Source organism: Panicum virgatum, chromosome 5K, assembly GCF_016808335.1.
Source record: "Panicum virgatum strain AP13 chromosome 5K, P.virgatum_v5, whole genome shotgun sequence".
NCBI lineage: Eukaryota > Viridiplantae > Streptophyta > Magnoliopsida > Poales > Poaceae > Panicum > Panicum virgatum.
In genome coordinates, this window is record NC_053140.1 from 32,772,807 (window position 1) to 32,790,656 (window position 17,850).

Consider the following 17,850-nt stretch of genomic DNA (forward strand, 5'->3'; position numbering starts at 1 on the left):
TTAGCACTAGCTGAAGGACCATCCCACTCAACAGACCAGCCCGGAGGCAAGGTACACGGCCAAGCAAGACTTGCAAACAGATCTTCGAAGTTAGTACCTGAAAAACAGTGCCACAAGTAAGGCTGAGTATACTAATACTGAGCAAGACTGACCCGTCACTGGATATAACATAGTCCGATAACTAGACATGCAAGGCTTTTTGGTTGGTGGGGTTTGTTTTGCCAAAAATGCCACTAAGAGTTGGTCCTTATTTTCAGATTTTATCTAGCCATCTTCTAGTTGGATTAACCATTCTAAGTTTGCATCCAACTCTACACAAACATGGTAGAGCAATCATTTAATCAACCAGCAGTATTATCATCATCATGTTCCACTTGTTACTCTGTGTGACCGAAAACATTAAGCAGTCTCATGCCATGAGAGGCGGACGATTCTGAATCGGATTTCAACCTGGCCAGGGGAACCTAGACCACACGTATGGGAACCAAGTCACCCACACAACATTTCCCCTTTCTTTCCAGTCCGTGGATCCGGAACACCCTCCCCGACTACAGAGCCCGACGTCTCTGCACCCGTACGTCCGGACAAAAATAAAACCTACTTCTAACAAGAGGGTGCGAGATCGTTCCACTCGCTGGTCCAATCAGGTACTTAAGCTTACCGATTACCATATTTCTCGGCATGTGGCTAGTACTTTCAAACGCTTAACGAAATGAGCCACACCCCGCGATCTTAGCCATTTTTACTACACCAGCGGGGTATCACAACTACACAACCCCGCCCGTTGTCCTTATATTTCAGCAGGAATTAAAGTCAGTCAACTCCTATAATCTCGCGAAAGGCAGGAAACCTATCGACTTTTGCCATACCTAGTTAGCGGGGCAACTAGTCGAGAAAAAAGATCCGGATAACAAACATAGGTACCTAGGGATCATGCACCTAAGGTTTTCGATCAACTCCTAGAAAACGTAAATGCGCAATAAAATTATTACAACATATACAAAATAGTAAGATGAATATAATGCGTAAAATAAGGGGATTATGCACCGGGGCTTGCCTTCTTGGGCACTGTTCAAAGGTAGCCTTGGGCTCTTCCGAACATTGGTTCGGGTCTTGATTCAAGTCAGTACAACTAAGGGAGACACTCTCCGGAGTGGTAGTATTCGCGGGCACCAACTCGTAATCACCGTCGAGTAGATTTATCGTTTCTATATGCATGCAGAAATGATATTGTTACAACATGATATAAACATATTTCTTTCCTTCACTATAAAGTTGTAGTCCAGTATAGCATGTGTTTGTTGTGGTGGTCTTAGTTAATTTTATTTTCTGGGCAATCGTTTATAGAGTAGTTCTTAAATTCACTTTACTTCATAAAAGAGCTGTGTGTTTTGATTTTCATTCTTATCATTAAAACATAGCAGACTTTCACTATTTCATAGCAACCAATTTACTCATGAGCTAGTGATGAAAAACTAAAGTAACTCAGATCCCAAACTTTAACATCTATGGTATAAAATTCAGCATCTAACCATAAAGCAATTAACCATAGCAAAGCATGTAAGTAGATTACTCTAGTTGCTTCACCTTTTTGCACAAAAAGATTGACATGGGTTATGGTGCTACAAATTTTATGGGAGCATCTACCAAGTATCTACTCAGTACTGTAATTTTTCCAGATTTTATTCACTTATACAGCTGAGGTACTAAAAAGAACAAAAACAACAAGCCATTAAATAAGATTAATTCTCCAGAGAGTTGTGCTAGGGATATGATTCTAAAATTTTTACCAGAGCCTATTAATGAGCTTAAAATACTCCAGAAAAATTATTGAGCTTTATAACCACAAGATAAATTAGTTATGCATTTAACTTAACATGATTTAGCATAAATTTCTCAAGGTGCATTTAACCAGTACTGCTTATGAAATTTTTATTACAGATAGAACATACTATAAACAAGATCATATACAAAAATCAAGATCAGTTATGGTGTAGATTACTCAGAACACAAATAGTAAATCTAGCCCTAAGATAATAAGCATGATTATTCACCAAAGCAAAACTCAGTAACTGCACCTCAAAATTTTTAAACAGGAACAAAGAGCTAAAAAGAGACTTCAAAAATAAATATAGATTTTTCTGAGCATAAGAACTATATATGAAGAATTAAGTTGATTAAACAAACATAAAACATGGTATATAGTAAATGAACTCTAATAAATCTGAAATTTAGGTATTAACAGGGTTTCAGTTTCACATGCATGCAGTAAAAATTTCAGAGTAAGTTCATGTGAATATTTTCCAGTATTAATTCGAGAATGTCAATAACAGATTAGAGAATCTTCATTGTTCCAATATGATAACTGTTTTGGTTGGGGGTCATCTTTTTACTGTGACCTTAATATTCCATTATTGATAACATATCCAAAAATCAAGGTCATTTTCTGAGTAGAACTTCATGAACATGCATAAGGTGATTTTCTTATTCTTTTTCTCGGATTAAAATAAAAGCAAAATATGAACATGTGACTGTAACAAAAGTTGTATTTCTTGTTCTAAGGATTCTAGAACATTTTAGTTTGCATTTTTCTGATTTTTATACGATTTTCTAGGCATTTTTGAAGTTTGCTGTTTTGGAGTTTAAGCACATTTTGCAGATTAGTCCCTGGAGGTTTTGGTTCTTCTCAAACGAGGTCCCTGGTGGAAGTCAGGAACAGAGGAGGGTTCGGCGTGGCGGTTCCCGGCGATGGGCTCGCCGGCGGCGAGGGCCAGGTGGGGGAGGAGTGAGAGGAGGTCGTGCTCTACCGATTTGAGGGTCTTGGTGGCGACGAGGATGACCAGAGGGGAGGGCTCCGCGGTGGGGGGCGGACGATGGCGATACTGGGCGGCGGCGGCGCTTCTCCGGCGACGCTGGGAGGGTAAAGTCGGACCGAGGAGCTTCAGTGGGGAGAGGCCAAGCTCGTGGAGGGTTCGATTTGGGGAGGAACGAGCCAGGATGGTGGCTCCACGGAGCTCCGGCGGCGTCCGGCAATGGTGGCGATGGCCGGCGGCCTTGCTGGGCACGCGCGAGGGGCTGGGCTCTGCCCTTTATAGGCCCGGAAGGAGGGGGAGGCTGGGCGCACGCTAGCTGGGGGAGGGCCGCCTGGTGCAGCTCGGGCAGGGGCACGCGGTGACCGGCGAGGGCGTCGGCGTGGCGAGCAGAGGACGCGACGGGGCGCGTGTCGAGCTCCGGTAGCGCCAGAAGGTAGCGGGTTTGGGAAAACCAGGGGCGCACGAGGTGGTCTGGGCCTGGGGCTCGGCACCTGTCCACCCAGGTGGCCGGCGCCGGCATACGGCGTCGCCGGTGGACGAGGTGCAGCGAGACGGAGGTGGAAGAAACGGTCAGTGGCAATCTCGTAAATAAACCAAAGTTCCAAAATCAGTTCTGTAATTTCAAATTTTCTCCCTCTTCTTGGCTCCAAATGAAAAAGTGTTGAATACCACTTTTGCTCAGTGTTTTGAGATCTACAACTTTAGTGTTATGCACTTTTTCATTAGAGCAATGGTTTGAGAGTTATTTAATTATTTCCAAAAACTGCTATTTAAGGTACTTATCATTTCATGTGAATTTTGGCACTTTTACTCCTAGGCTTCAACTAGTTTTTTTGTTTATCATGACATGGTGAATATGTATATTCATTTTCCTATGCATAAGTGCATTGGTTTGAAAGTTATTTTTAACTTCCTTATTACTAGAAATTGAACTCTTGTTTATTTGATTTGTTTAAATCTTGAATTTGCCAAAAAGTCTTTTAAATTAAACTATGTGTCACAAAAATATGAGTGTGTCTTTATTCTACATTTTTGTGACCAGTTGAGCATGAAAGTTTCAAGAATATTAAAGGAACCAGTTTTATATCCACACATGTCAAGTCAAGTTTAAAAGTGTACCAAATATTGTTTTTCAAGCATTGCACTCAAACACATGCACACATACATTTACACACAAGTTTGCAAGAACTAGACATAGGGTTCTTCTCTAAGCTTTCTTAGCTCATTTGTGTGTGAAGTTATGTTAATTGCCTAGCTTTGGTTAAACTGACACCAGAGGTGTCACAACCAAGGTACGGGGTACCATTCCTTGTATCTCTGGCGCATCTATCATTACTGCTTTCCGTCAGGGGGTACATGATGAGAAGATGCTCGAGAAACTGGCGACGCACGAGGTGGAAAGCATTACCACGCTTTTCTCCCAGGCTGACAAGTGTGCCAGGGCCGCTGAGGGCCGCGCATGGCACTCAACCCTCCAAGACAGAGACGCCAAGGCTAGTGGCTCCGGAGCTACCGTCCAGGGCGGTGGCAAGAAAAAGAAAAACAAGAACCGGGGTCGTGGGGAGCCACATCCCGATGGTCCAGTCACTGCAGCAATGGCACCAGTTGCTACGGCAGCAGCTGGGGGCCAGAATGCGCATGGCAAGCGCCCGCACCCGCAAGGTGGCAACGTAGGTTCATGCCCGGAGTTCAAGCTGACTCCCTCTCGCCCATTCTCCGGAGTGGGCCCACATCCGGTGTTCCCTCTGGGGAGCATCACTCTGCCGGTTACGTTCGGTACCGAGGAGAACTTCCGCACAGAGAGCGTCCAGTTCGATGTTGCGGAGGCGAACCTCCCGTTCAATGCCATCATTGGCAGGCCGGCTCTCTACTGCTTCATGGCCATTGCCCATTACGGGTATTTGGTCCTGAAGATGCCTTCCCTTGCCGGTGTCCTCACCGTGCGGGGTGACCGCACCGCCGCCGTCGCTGCAGTTGAGAAACTGCATGCTCTGGCAGTAGAGGCTGCACGTTCCGAGGGGGACCCATCCACCTCGCGAGCCAGGGCGCCTGCAAAGGCACCTAAGGTTCAGCCGTCTGATTCGGATAATGTACCCGTGAAGATCGTGCAGATCGGAGTGGACTCCTCCAGGACCACCCGCATCGCGGGAAACCTGGAGGAGAAATAGGAAGATGCGCTCATCACTTTCCTCCGGGCAAATGTGGACATGTTCGACTGGGAACCGTCACAGATGCCCGGGATCCCCAGGGAAGTGATCGAGCACCATCTGAGGATCTACCCCGACTCCATGCCGGTACACCAGAAACCTCGGAAGCAGTCCGTGGAGCGGCAAAACTTCATCCGTGAAAAAGTCCGCAAGCTGCTACACGCTGGCTTCATCGAGGAGGTCCACCAGCCCGATTGGTTGGCCAACCCGGTCGTCGCCCCAAGGGCCAACGGGAAGCTTTGGATGTGCATCGACTACACCAGCCTCAACAAGGCATGTCCTAGAGACCCCTATCCTCTTCCACGTATCGATCAGATTGTGGACTCCACCTCCGGGTGTGACCTTTTGTCTTTCCTAGATGCATACTCTGGTTTCCACTAGATTCAGATGTCTAGAGAGGAAAGGAAACATACTGCTTTTGTAACAGTGGATGGACTTTATTGCTATATTGTCATGCCATATGGTCTACGGAATGCCTAACCCACGTTTGTGCGAGCTATGAACAAAACTTTCTGTAATCTAGTTAGAGATATAGTTGAGGTGTATGTCGATGATATTGTAGTCAAGACTAAGGTAGGGTCAACACTAGTTGAGGACCTATCCCTCGTCTTCGACCGACTGCGCGCCACGTGCACGAAGCTGAATCCCGAGAAGTGCGTTTTCGGTGTCTCGGCAGGGAAGCTGCTGGGTTTCCTGGTCTCACATCGAGGCAAACCCAGCCAAGATCAAGGCGATCGAGGCGATGAGGCCTCTTGGCCGCATCAAGGACGTCAAAAAGCTTACTAGATCTCTGGCCACTCTTAGCCGCTTCATTTCGAGGCTAGCTGAGAGGGCCCTCCCCTTCTTCAAACTATTGAGGAGGTCCGGTCCATTCTCCTGGACTGAAGAGGCTGAACAAGCCTTCCAGGAACTGAAGCAGCACCTCACCTCACAGCCAGAATTGGTGGCTCCTGAGCTAGGTGAGATGTTGTTTTTGTATTTTGCTGCGTCTGCAGAGGCGGTCAGCATAGTGCTGGTCGCCGAGATGACGGAGCAAGCTCACCAGGGGGACACCAGGGTCTCCCCGGCCAAGGATGGTGAGCCGGACCATGGACATGGGGGTCCGGCAGCCCCTCCTCTGCCTGAAGGTCCGGACCCCGGACAAGGGGGTCCGGAGGAGCCTCGACCCAGTAGGAACCCAGAACCGCTGGGGGCCCAAGGACCTGATGTGGTGGACAAGGGCGAGCCGGACCATCCAGAAGCCAGTCTACTACGTCAGCGAAGTCCTCCACGAGGCAAAGGCCAGGTATCTTGAGACGCATAAGCTTATCTATGCCATACTTATTACGTCCAGGAAACTGCGCCACTATTTTCAGGCACACAGAGTTGTCGTAGTGACCTCTTATCCGCTAAGAGCGATCTTGCACAACTCCACGGGCAACATCGACCCAAACGGAGATCATCTGAAGTACATGGTGCACCTTGAGTTCAAGGACACCAACAACATGGCAGAATACGAAGCTTTGATCTTTGACCCGACTCAAGCCCTATCTCTGGGGGTTCGGCAGCTCCTGGTGAAGGGAGATTCTCAGCCAATCATCAAGCAGGTCCTAGGGGATTGCAGATGCAACAATCCCTAGCTCGCGGCATATCTCATTCACATGAGGAAGCTCGAGAAGGACTTCGATGCCTTGGAACTGCAACATGTTCCCCGCGAATTCAACTCAGCAGTAGATGATCTCTCCGCGAGAGCATCTACCTGGGCATCCGTGCCCGAGAGCATCTTCGAAAGACGGTTGCTGAGACCTACCACCCAGCCTGCCGAACTGGGTGAAGGGGATCAAGCTAGCACCTCGAAGCTAGCGGTCCCGGCGGCATTCCATCCGTGCGGCCCGCCCTGGGTTGTGTGCTCTGTTGAGGACCCTGTAGACCTCATAGAGCCACTCCCACCTGCTCAGGGAGGTCCCGATGCATGGATCTCCGAAATCCGGGACTACCTGAAAGACAATATCCTTCCTGATGACGATGTGTCCGCTGAGCGCATAGTACAATTGGCTAAACGCTACACGATGGTAGAAGGGGATCTCTACTGCCGTGGCGCCAATGGTGTCCTCATGCGGTGCATTTCCCAGGAATAGGGCCACGAGTTGCTCGCGGAGATCCATGGAGGCGAGTGTGGAAGTCATTCCTCATCTCGCACGCTTGTTGGTAAGGCCTTTCGCCATGACTTCTACTGGCGGACAGCACTCCAGGATGCGGCTGAGTTGGTTAGGTCCTGCAAAGCATGCCAGTTCCATGCAAAGCAAATACACACACCGGCTCAAGCTCTGCAAATGATCCCACCCTCATGGCCATTCGCCGTATGCGGCGTGGATATCCTGGGGCCGTTCCCCCGGGCCGTCGGCGGGTACCGGTTCCTCTACGTCGCCATTGACAAATTCACAAAATGGCCGGAGGTTACCCCTGTGGTGAACATCACCAAAAAGTCAGCAGTCGCATTCCTCAAGTTCATTGTGTGCATATTTAGCGTCCCAAACTGCATCATCGCGGACAACGTGACCCAGTTCAAAAGCAGACTCTTCCAAGAGTACTGCGAGGACATCGTCATCCAGCTATGCTTTGCGTCTGTGGCACATCCCCGTAGCAATGGACAGGTCGAGAGAGAGAATGCAGAGGTCCTTAGGGGACTCAAGACCTGCACCTATAACTGCTTGAAGAGCATGGTGCAAACTAGGTTGATGAGCTTCCGTACGTACTATGGGGCAACCGGACCACACCCAGCCGAGCCACCGGGGAGACCCCATTCTTCCTGGTCTACGGGGCTGAAACATGCCTTCCCCCGGAAATTCACCTGGGCTCACCACAGGTCCAGGCTTTTGACGAATCCATGTAGCAACAACTGCGGCGTGACGATGTGGACTTCGTTGACGAACGAAGGTGCGAGCAGCAATCCGAAATGCACGCTACAACCAGGCGCTCAGGCGTTATCATCAACGGTTCGTGCACAGTAGGGAGCTCCGTGTTGGGGACCTCGTCCTAAGGCGGATCCTAAACCGAGCAGGGCTCCACAAATTCTCCCCCAGCTGGGAGGGTCCCTTCAAGGTTACAGAAGTATGCCGACCCGGATGCGTTCGCCTTGCCACAGAAGAAAGGGTGCCGCTACCCAACCCATGGAACATAGAGCATCTGCGTAAGTTTTACACTTAGATAGAGCAGGAAATGAATTTTTCGTTTGTAATAAGATAGAATTAGCATGTGGTCCAGAGCGGTGGGGGTCCGTCCTCGTAAACCCGGCCTCTGGCATCCATCGCACCATCAGCTAGCATTAACGCGTGGCCCAGAGCGGTAGAGGTCCGCCCTCATAAACCCGGCATCTGGCATCTATCGCGCAAGCCATGTATATCAAGTTGCAAAGGAAAGATTTGCTCCCAGTTCTGTCTTTGTGTCAAAATTTTATTTCGCATTTCGATTCTCGAGCTTTCTCCCTTTCTAACCCCCGCGCGGACTTTCACTTTTGTCGCTACAGCTAAGATCTGTATTGAGTTGCCAGACTGCCGTACAGGTCCGGACCCCCTTGCTGTTGGGAGAGGGGTCTGGACCCCTAGGGACCTGCTCTGGAGAGGGGGTGCTTGTTTCCTGGGGTGGTCCGGAGTCCTGTGTAGCCGCTTAGCCGGTTCCGTACCCAAAGCCTACACACTCCACCACCCTGTAACGAGTGCTCTAGTACCCGGAGCTGGGTAATTAGGGGCCCGGACCTCGTTCTAGCTCAAGGGTTGGCTTACAAAGTCCTACACGGCAGGTCTAGCTCCATATATCAAAGGATCGAGTATGACAGAATGGCCTCACCCACTGCTAGGGAGGGGTCCGGAACGTCGGAGCCAGGTCCGGTAAAGTCGTGTCTGTTTCCTGGAGTGGTCCGAAGCCCTATGTAGCGCCTTAGCCTGGTTCCGTACCCTAGGCCTACACACTCCACCACTCTGTAACAAGCATCGTGCTGCCTGGACCTGCGCATCCGGAGCTCCAGACCTCAAACTAGCTTGGGGGCCGGTTCAGAATAGGTCCCGCGGGCCTGCTACTAAGCTTTGACTTTGAGTGGTATGCAGGTTAGGCCTTGACTGGTGGTAGCTAGCCTCAGACCATTGAGCCTACCTACCAGGGGGTCCCGGCATCCACTTTAAGGCTTCATGCAGATCGAGGTCCAGTCTCAGTGGTAGACAGACTCAAACAACAGAGCCTGTCTCCCAGGGGGCCCGGAGCGTTCGCTTTGAGCCAGACACCAAGGATCGATTCTGCATGCGCCAAGCAGCTAAGTTGCAGTATCATTACTACCATCCCAGCGAGTTTGATTTTCCTCTCTGTAGTTTTTTTCTGCTATTCAGGGAATAAGGCGCTCGTTTGACTCACAATCTGTGCTACACCTATGCCCAAGAACACTTGTTCAACCTCATAGGGGGGTCCGGAGCGTCTTCTCGGCTCGGATGGCAGATAGGTTCTAACAACTGAACCTATTTACCAGGGGGCCAGGGCACCGGGGTGCTGCACACCGCAACCAGAGCAACTGACAAATAGCTAAGTTGAAATTTCTTGTGTTAAAATTTCAACAAGTACAATGTTTTTACATAACACAAAAAACAAAAGTTCACCTGCTGTGATGGTCTAGCTCAGGAATCTGCAGGCTCCCGCTTGAAATAAGCGGCTACGAAGTCGACGACCTCCCGCACGCTTTGCCCAGTGGAGGCCTCCGTCTCCGCCACTGGACCATCGACGATGGGGGTTAGCGAGATGGCAGGGTCGTGGCTCCAGAGGCAGGTCAAAATGTACTCTACCACCATCTGGCATAGCTCGCGGCCCTCGGCTTCAAGGTGGCCAGCAAGGATCGGCTCCAGGCGCCGGAGTCTATCTGAAGAAGAGTTCAGCACCAGGAGGGCGTCAGCAATTGAAGCTAGCAGCTCCGCCACTTGGATTGGACTCATTCCAAGTGTCACCAGAGCTGAGCTTGCTTCGCTCGCCCAGTCGATGATTCGCTGGGCCCCCATGCGCTGGTCCTCCTGCAGCTTCCAAGCTACCTCCTAGACCGCCTCCTGCACCTGGGCATCCAGTGCCGCCTGAGCCGCCTCCAGCTGGCGGGCCTTCTCCTGGAGCAAGGCCTCCTTCCGCGCCACTGACTCCTTCAGGGTCTTTAGACACTCGCGCTGGCGCGAAAGGGCCTGCTCCTTGCTGGTGGTGAGGGATTCCCACCGTGCAAGGGACTTCCTCTCCCCCTCGAGCTCCATCTCGACAACAGCCTGCTGGCTGGCGGTCTCCTACAGCTCCTGGTAGGGCTGGATATCAAGCCAGCTCGGCTCGTTATGGCTCGGCTCGTTATAGCTCGGCTCGTTAACATATTGGCTCGGCTCGGCTCGTTATACTAACGAGCCAGCAGGCTAGCTCGGCTCGGCTCGTTAGCGAGCTCGAGCTAGCTTGTTTGGCTCACGAGCCAATGTAGAGAGACAATATGAACACACATCATCACAGAGTATGGCTCGTTATAGCTCGTTATGGCTCGTTTGGCTCGTTCCAATTCTTGCTTCTTATGCTGCTCTTCTTACCCATTTTCCGGCATTGTTCCAATTCTTGCTTCTTATACAACTATTCTAACTCACTTTTTATATAAGCAACCTCTTGTTCATACCTTGAGCAGTCATAAAGCTGACTAAAATAGAACTGAATATATCTCATTTTGAACCTAGGGTCAAGGATTGTAGCAATAACCATGACATTGTTCTTCTCTTCCAAATATTTATCAAATTTGTTTAACATTGCAGCACCCATTTTTTCAAATATGGGTCATTAGAATTTTGTCTTTAACAATGCACCCATTTAAATTTGCTAGCTTCATAATTAACTGGCTCGTTATGGCTCGCGAGCAGTTCATGAGCTGGCTCGAGCTGGCTCATTATAAAACGAGTTGGCTTGTTATAAAACGAGCTGGCTTGTTATAAAACGAGTCGAGCTCGAGCCGAGCCATTAACGAGCGAGTCGAGCGAGCTAGCGAGTTACGAGCTTTTCGTCCAGCCCTAGCTCCTGGCGCCATTGATGCAGGGACTCGGAGAGTTTGTCGAGTTCCAGCTTGCGAGCCTCGAGTCCCTGGCTGTGAGACTCGAGCTCGGATCGCTGGGCTGCAAGTCTGGCCTCCTCCTTGGTAATTGCCTCCTCCCGCAGTGCCATGGCTTTCTCCCATCCCGCCGCCGCGAGCTCCCGGTCGAACACCTTCCGGAGCCCTTTCCTGTAGGACTCAAGGTCGGCCTCGAGCTCGGACCGGGCGGTGGCAGCACAGGAGGCTTCCGCCTTCGTGCGCTCCTCCAGGCGGATATGCCAATCGCCGAGGCACTGATGCTCACTCTCTAGAGCTGCCCACTCCTGCCGGAATGCTGCCTTGGCGGTAGAGGTCGCCTCTTCTATCGTCCGCCGGACCCGGACCAGCACCTGGAGGAGGGGAACCACATCCTCCTCTAGGGGACCCTGCAAGAGCCACCTACCAGAGACCACCTCCAGCTCTTCCTCTGTTGTAGGTTGGGAGCTGGGGGTGGGGACATCTGGCACAGACATCGGGACCTCGGGTACCGAGGTGCTCGCCGTTGCCGCGCCCGCTGCCGCTGTGCTCGCCGTCACCAAGCTCGGTGCCAGCGCGTCTGCCGCCGTAGCCGGGGCCTCGAGGGCCACCGCATCGGGCGTTGCTACGCCTGGGCACTGGCGCATCTGCCACCGCCGTGCTGGGCGCCATCGGGTTAGCGGAGGTCGCCGCACCCGAGGCTCCCACATCCGTCGTTGCTTCCACTGTTGCCGCCGAGGCACCGGTCGCTTGGATCCCCGCTGACGAGCCAGCGGCGGCGAAAGAGCTGTCAGGTTGAGAGGCCCTGGCAAACAAAGAGAAGAAGCCCTTCAGCAAAAAGCGAAGCATCGGGAATAAGGGGAGTGAATGGAAGAACACTTACCCCGAAGCGCCGGGTCTCCAGCGTCCACGAAGGCTGGGCGTCTGCTGCTGCCGTGGCGGCGGTGGAGGCGCACCTCGTGGCTGCTGCAGCTGCCCAGGTGGTGGCGGTGGTGGCGGAGGCTGCTGCTGCTGCTGCTGCCGGGGAGAGGCACCTCCCGGTGGTGGTGGTGGCTGCTGTGGCAGCAGCAGAGGCGCACCTCGTTGCTGCTGCTGCTGTTGCCGCCAAGGAGAGGCACCTCCCGGCGGTGGTGGTGGCTGCCATGGCGGCGGCAGAGGCACACCTCGTGGCTGCTGCTACTGCCGGGGGGAGGCACCTCCTGGCGGTGGTGGTGGCGGCGCGGCTACTCCAGGGGTCTCGCGTGAGCCAGGGGCTGGGAGCTACCCTGGCCCGCGTCCTCAGCGGTCCTCTGTCGCTACGGTGCAACCTGCGCCGACTCACCTCCTCCGGCGATGCGCCAGAGCTGCTTTGGGCCTGGCTGGGACTGCTCACAGCGGAGCTACCAGCCACGGCCTGCTTGCCCTTGGCAGAAGGGCCAGACCCCGCGGCGCTCGGGATGGCCTGTTCCTCGGACGCACCGGGGATCCGGATCCCACGGTCCGGGTCGCCCCCAGTTTGGCACGCTGCAAGCCCACCATCGTCGAGGGTCGGCAGAGTGGCCAGCACCGCAGCCCTCAGGCTCGAGTCCTCGCAGAGGGAAACGATGCCCTGAGGGAGGATCAGGTGCTCCGGGACGAAGATTTCCCCCATCACCGCCCGCACCAAGACCTCCAGGCCTTTCTGGATCAGATCGCTGTCCTCCCCGCGGTGGGTCCTGCTACAGTCTTGAGGCATGGTGAAGCTCCAGGCAGGACGCGGCTGCTGCTTCAAAGGGGTGATCCGGCGCTTCAGGAAGTCCCAGAGCACGTGCGGCGAGGTGAGGCCGCCCTCCGCCAACGTCTTGATCTTGTTTACCACGGGGCCAAGCGCCGGCGGCAGGGACGGCTTGGCCCTCCAGGACTGGCGGTCGGAGGCGGGTCCGTCGGTCGGCAGGGCGAGGCGCTAGTTGGCTTCGGTGGAGGCGATCACCCACTCCTTGCGCCAATCCTCCCACTTTCTGCAAGTAAGCCCGGGGATGTAGGGCGTCTGCAGATCGCTCCTCGTCTGGAAGTAGTATGCCCCCACTTCATCCTTGCCCTTCCCGGACTTCACCAGGACGAAGAAGTGGCAGAAGAGAATGACACAGGCTCGCTCCCCTACAAACATTTCACATAGGTGGACGAAGATCGATGTCATGAGGATGGAGTGGGGTGTGAGATGCTGGAGCTGGAGGCCGAAATCCTCCAGCAGCAGTAGGAAGAACGAAGAGATCGGCAGCCCCAAGCCGGTGGAAATGTGCGAAATAAACAGCACAAATTCCCCAGCGCGTAGATTGCTGAGGGGAACCGAGCCTGCTCGAATTCCCCAGGTAGTCTCCTGCGGACTCCACCCGAGCAGGCGGCGCACCATGTGTAACCGCGGTATGCGGTTCAGCCCTTTATGAAGCCTGATCCATCCGGCGCGCCCCGGAACCGTCGCTAGAAGCCAAGCGGCGCTCAAGCCTGGTGTTAGCCGCCCAGTCCATGACAAGGGGGCCCAGGCCCGCCTGTCAGTGTGGCGGAACCACCCAAAACTACTGGGCCCGGGTGCACTGATCTTCGTTGCTAAGCAACTCTGACCCAATTTGGCACTCACCGGTAGTTCCTCGAGTGAAGCCTCGATAAAAGCCACGCTAATCCAGGATCAGCAGACAACACTCACACGAAGGTGAGCCCAGAGATTACAACACAAACCATTTCATACATCTCAGAGTGATTCTAGCGGAAAGAAAAATTTATTACAAACCATGTTCAGGCTAGTGAAGTACTAAGGAGTTCCAACTCCTCAAATTATTCAAGTCTCAAAGTTCAGCGGAAGCATTAAAAGATAACTAACGAAATAACGTGACGCATCGGTAAAGCCCATACGAATGCGTCACTCAGCGGGAGGGTGATTAGCACTAGCTGAAGGGCCATCCCACTCAACCGACCAACCCGGAGGCAGAGTACAAGGCCAAGTAAGACTCGCAAACAGATCTTCAAAGTTAGTACCTGAAAAACAGTGCCACAAGCAAGGCTGAGTATACTAATACTCAGCAAGACTGACCCGTCTCCGGATATAACATAGTCCGATAACTAGACATGCAAGGCTTTTTGGTTGGTAGGGTTTGTTTGCCAAAAAAAATGCCGCTAAGTGTTGATCCTTACTTTCAGGTTTTACTTAGCCAGATTCTAGTGGAATTAACCATTCTAAATTTGCAACTAACTCTACTCAAACATGGTAGAGCAACCATTTAATCAACCAGCAGTATTATCATCATCCTGTTCCACTTGTTACTCTATGTGACCGAAATCATTAAGCAATCTCATGCCGTGAGAGGCGGACGATTCCGAATCGACTTTCAACCTAGCCAGGGGAACCTAGACCACACGCATGGGGATTGACTTCGCTCCCGCCCACGCTACTTTTCCCCTTTCTTTCCAGTCCGTGGATCCGGCACACCCTCCCCGACTACAGAGTCCGACCACTCTGCACCCGTACGTCGCGACATAAAAATAAACCCTACTTCTAACAGGAGGGTGCGAGATCGTTCCACTCGCCAGTCCAATCAGGTACTTAAGCTTACCGATTACCATATTTCTCGGTATGTGGCTAGTACTTTCAAACGCTTAACAAAATGAGCCACACACCTCGACCTTAGCCATTTTTGACTATACCAGCGGGGTATCACAACTACACAACCCCGCCCGTTGTCCTTACATTTCAACAGGAAATAAAGTCAGTACATTTCCTATTTGCTCGCGAGAGGCAGGGAACCACTCGACTTCTACCGTGCCTATTTAGCATGGCAACTAGTCGATAAAAAGATCCGGTATCACACATAGGTTCCTATGGATCATGTATCTAGGGTTTTCGATCAACGCCTAGAGAACTTAAATGCAGAAAACCAACTGTTACCATACATTAGTAAATAGATAACAGAATGGTAATTCGGAAAAATAGTGGGATTATGCTCCGGGGCTTGCCTTCTTGGGCACTGTCAGGCAGAAAAACTTCAGGGGCTTGGCCCAGGTCTTGAGACAAGTTAGTACAGTTCAGATTAATCTCCTGCTCCGCACGAGAGTCCGCGGGCACCAGTTCGTAGTCTCCGTCCGCGAGATTAACCGTTTCTATATGCAATGCAAGATTATGAGTTATTCATGGATAACAATTTCTTTCCTTCACGATAAAGTTGTAGTCCACGTAAGTTATTTTAGTGCCGATTTCACATTTCATTGCATGGGCAATCGTTTATAGAGTAGTAAGCATAACTATGGTTATTCATGAATGAGTGGGGTTTTGGGTTTTCATTTTTTTATTTCAACACATAACATGCTTTCATTATTTCTTAACATCACAACTACTAAAGAGCTAGTGATGAACACTAAAGTAACTCAGATTCAAAACAAGTAATTATGGTATAGATTTCAACATTTAACCATAAAGCAGAAACTATAACTAATCATGCAAATGGATTACTCTAGTTACTTCATATTTTTGTACAGAATGTTCCACATGGATTCTGATGCTACAAATTTTATGCAAGAAACTTCAAAGCATACACTCAGTACTGAAATTTTTCCAGATTTTATACACTTATATAGCAGAGGTGATAAAAAGATTAAAAACGGCAAGCCATTAACAAAGATTAAATCTACAGAAAGTTTTACTAAGGATTTGGTTCTCAAATTTTTACCAGAGACTAGTACTGAGTTAAACATACTCCAGAAAATTTTTCAAGATTTAACTCACTATATTAAATTAGTTATTCAGTTAACTTAACATGAGTTTGCATAATTTTCCCAAGATGTATTTGACCAGCATTGCATCTGAACTTTTTATCAAGGGTAGAACATACTCTAAGCAAGATCATGCCCAAAAATAAAGATCAGAAACATTGTAGATTTCTCAGAACAAAAATAGTAACCCTAACCATAAGATGCTAAGCATGATTATTCGACAAAGCCAAACTCAGTAACTGCAGCTCAAAATTTTTATATAGGGACACAGAGCTAAAAAGAGACTCCAGAAATAGATATGGATTTTTCCGAGCATAACAACTATATATGAGGAATTAAGTTGATTAAACAAGCATAAATCATGGTATATAGCAAATGAACTCTAATAAATTTGAAATTTAGAGACTTACAGGGATTCAGTGGCACAAGACTGTAGTAAAATTTTTAGAGCAAGTTAATGTACATATTTTCCAGAATTAAATCGAGAGTGCTAACAACAGATTAGAGAATCTTGATTGTTCTAACCTGATAACTGTTTTGGTTTGATGTCATCTTTTTACTGTGATCTTAGCATCCCATTAGTTATAACATATCCAAAAATCAATGTCATTTGATGAGCAGAACTTCATGAACATGCATAAGGTGATTTTCTTAATCTTTTCCCTAGATTAAATTCGGTTGAGTTTCTGCAAATGTGAATGTTACAAAATTTGTAGATTTGGTTACAAGGATTCCAGATCAGTTGAGTTTACATTTTTCTGATTTTTCTGTGATTTGTTTCGCATTTTAGAAGTTCACTGGTATACACTGTAAAACTTGCAGAGACACCCTTGAACGAAAAAAAGAAATTACAACCGGGTCCTTCGCCGGCCTTCTCCGCCGTGGCATCTTGCCGGTGGTGTTCTGCGGTGCAGGGCTTACCGGGGCTGCCACGGGGAGGCGCGTGGGGGAGAAAGGATCGAGGAACACCTACCCTGGTCGACGTTCGAGCGATTGGAGCACAGGTTCAAGCTCGTCGGCGTTGATGGCGGGTCGGTTGTTCGGTTCGCCGGCGCTGGAGGCGAAGGAGGGCTTGGGGTAGGGGAACAAGGCGCGCACGAGCACTGCGTGAGCTCGTGGATGCTCCTGGGGTAGCTATCGGGCTCGGTCTTCCCCGGAGCTGGCCGGTCCGCGGTGAGCCCGAGCTCGCCGGCGGCGGCGCAAAAGGGGAACGGCGTCGGGAGGGGGTTTGGGTTCGATCCTGCGCGCGTGGAGCGTAACTGGGAGGTGGCGAAGCTGTTGCGGTGGTCGGAGGGGGCAATGTGGGGCTGGGCTAGCCGGTCCGCGCGAGCTGGATCTCGGCGGCCATGGCGGAGCGGCGGGAGGAGGAAGAAAGGGAGAAGGGGCGCGACTGCGGGGGTTCTGGGGGTCTTTATAGGCCACAGAGCTCCTGGGTGAGGAAAGGAGTGACTGGGGGCGGTCGATTCGGCCTGGGCGAGTCGACGGCGAGCGGGCGGAGGAGGCAGCGGCGCGGCGCATGGCTGGGGGCGTCGTGGCGGCTCGGGAGCGGCCTGGGACGCGTGTGGGCGTGGGAGGGCGCCAAGGGGCAGGCCAGGTGGCGCTAAACGGTTTCCCCGGGTCCATTTGGCCGCGGGCGCGCGGTGGACGAAGTCCACCGGCGGCGTACGGCGGGCGGCGCGAACAGAGCAGGCCGGGGGAGAGAGAGATGGAGTTAAGGGCATATTTGTGATTTCTGAAAATCCAGGGACCTCTCGGTAAACTAAAATTATCTCCTAAATGGAGGGCTCAAATGGAAAAGTGTTGAATACCATTTTTGCATAACTTTTCAAGATCTACAACTTTTGTGTTATGCAAATTTTCATTTGAAAATCACATTTTGAACTATTGGCACATTTGCATATTTGCACAAAAGGACTTTAGTTTTATTCAGTTTTTGACTTGATTTTGGCTGAAGTTCAATTGAGCACATGTCAATTGAAACACCTCTCATGAGCCAACAAAAATTTTGTGCACATTTTTGAATTAAATTTTGAGTAGCTTTTCA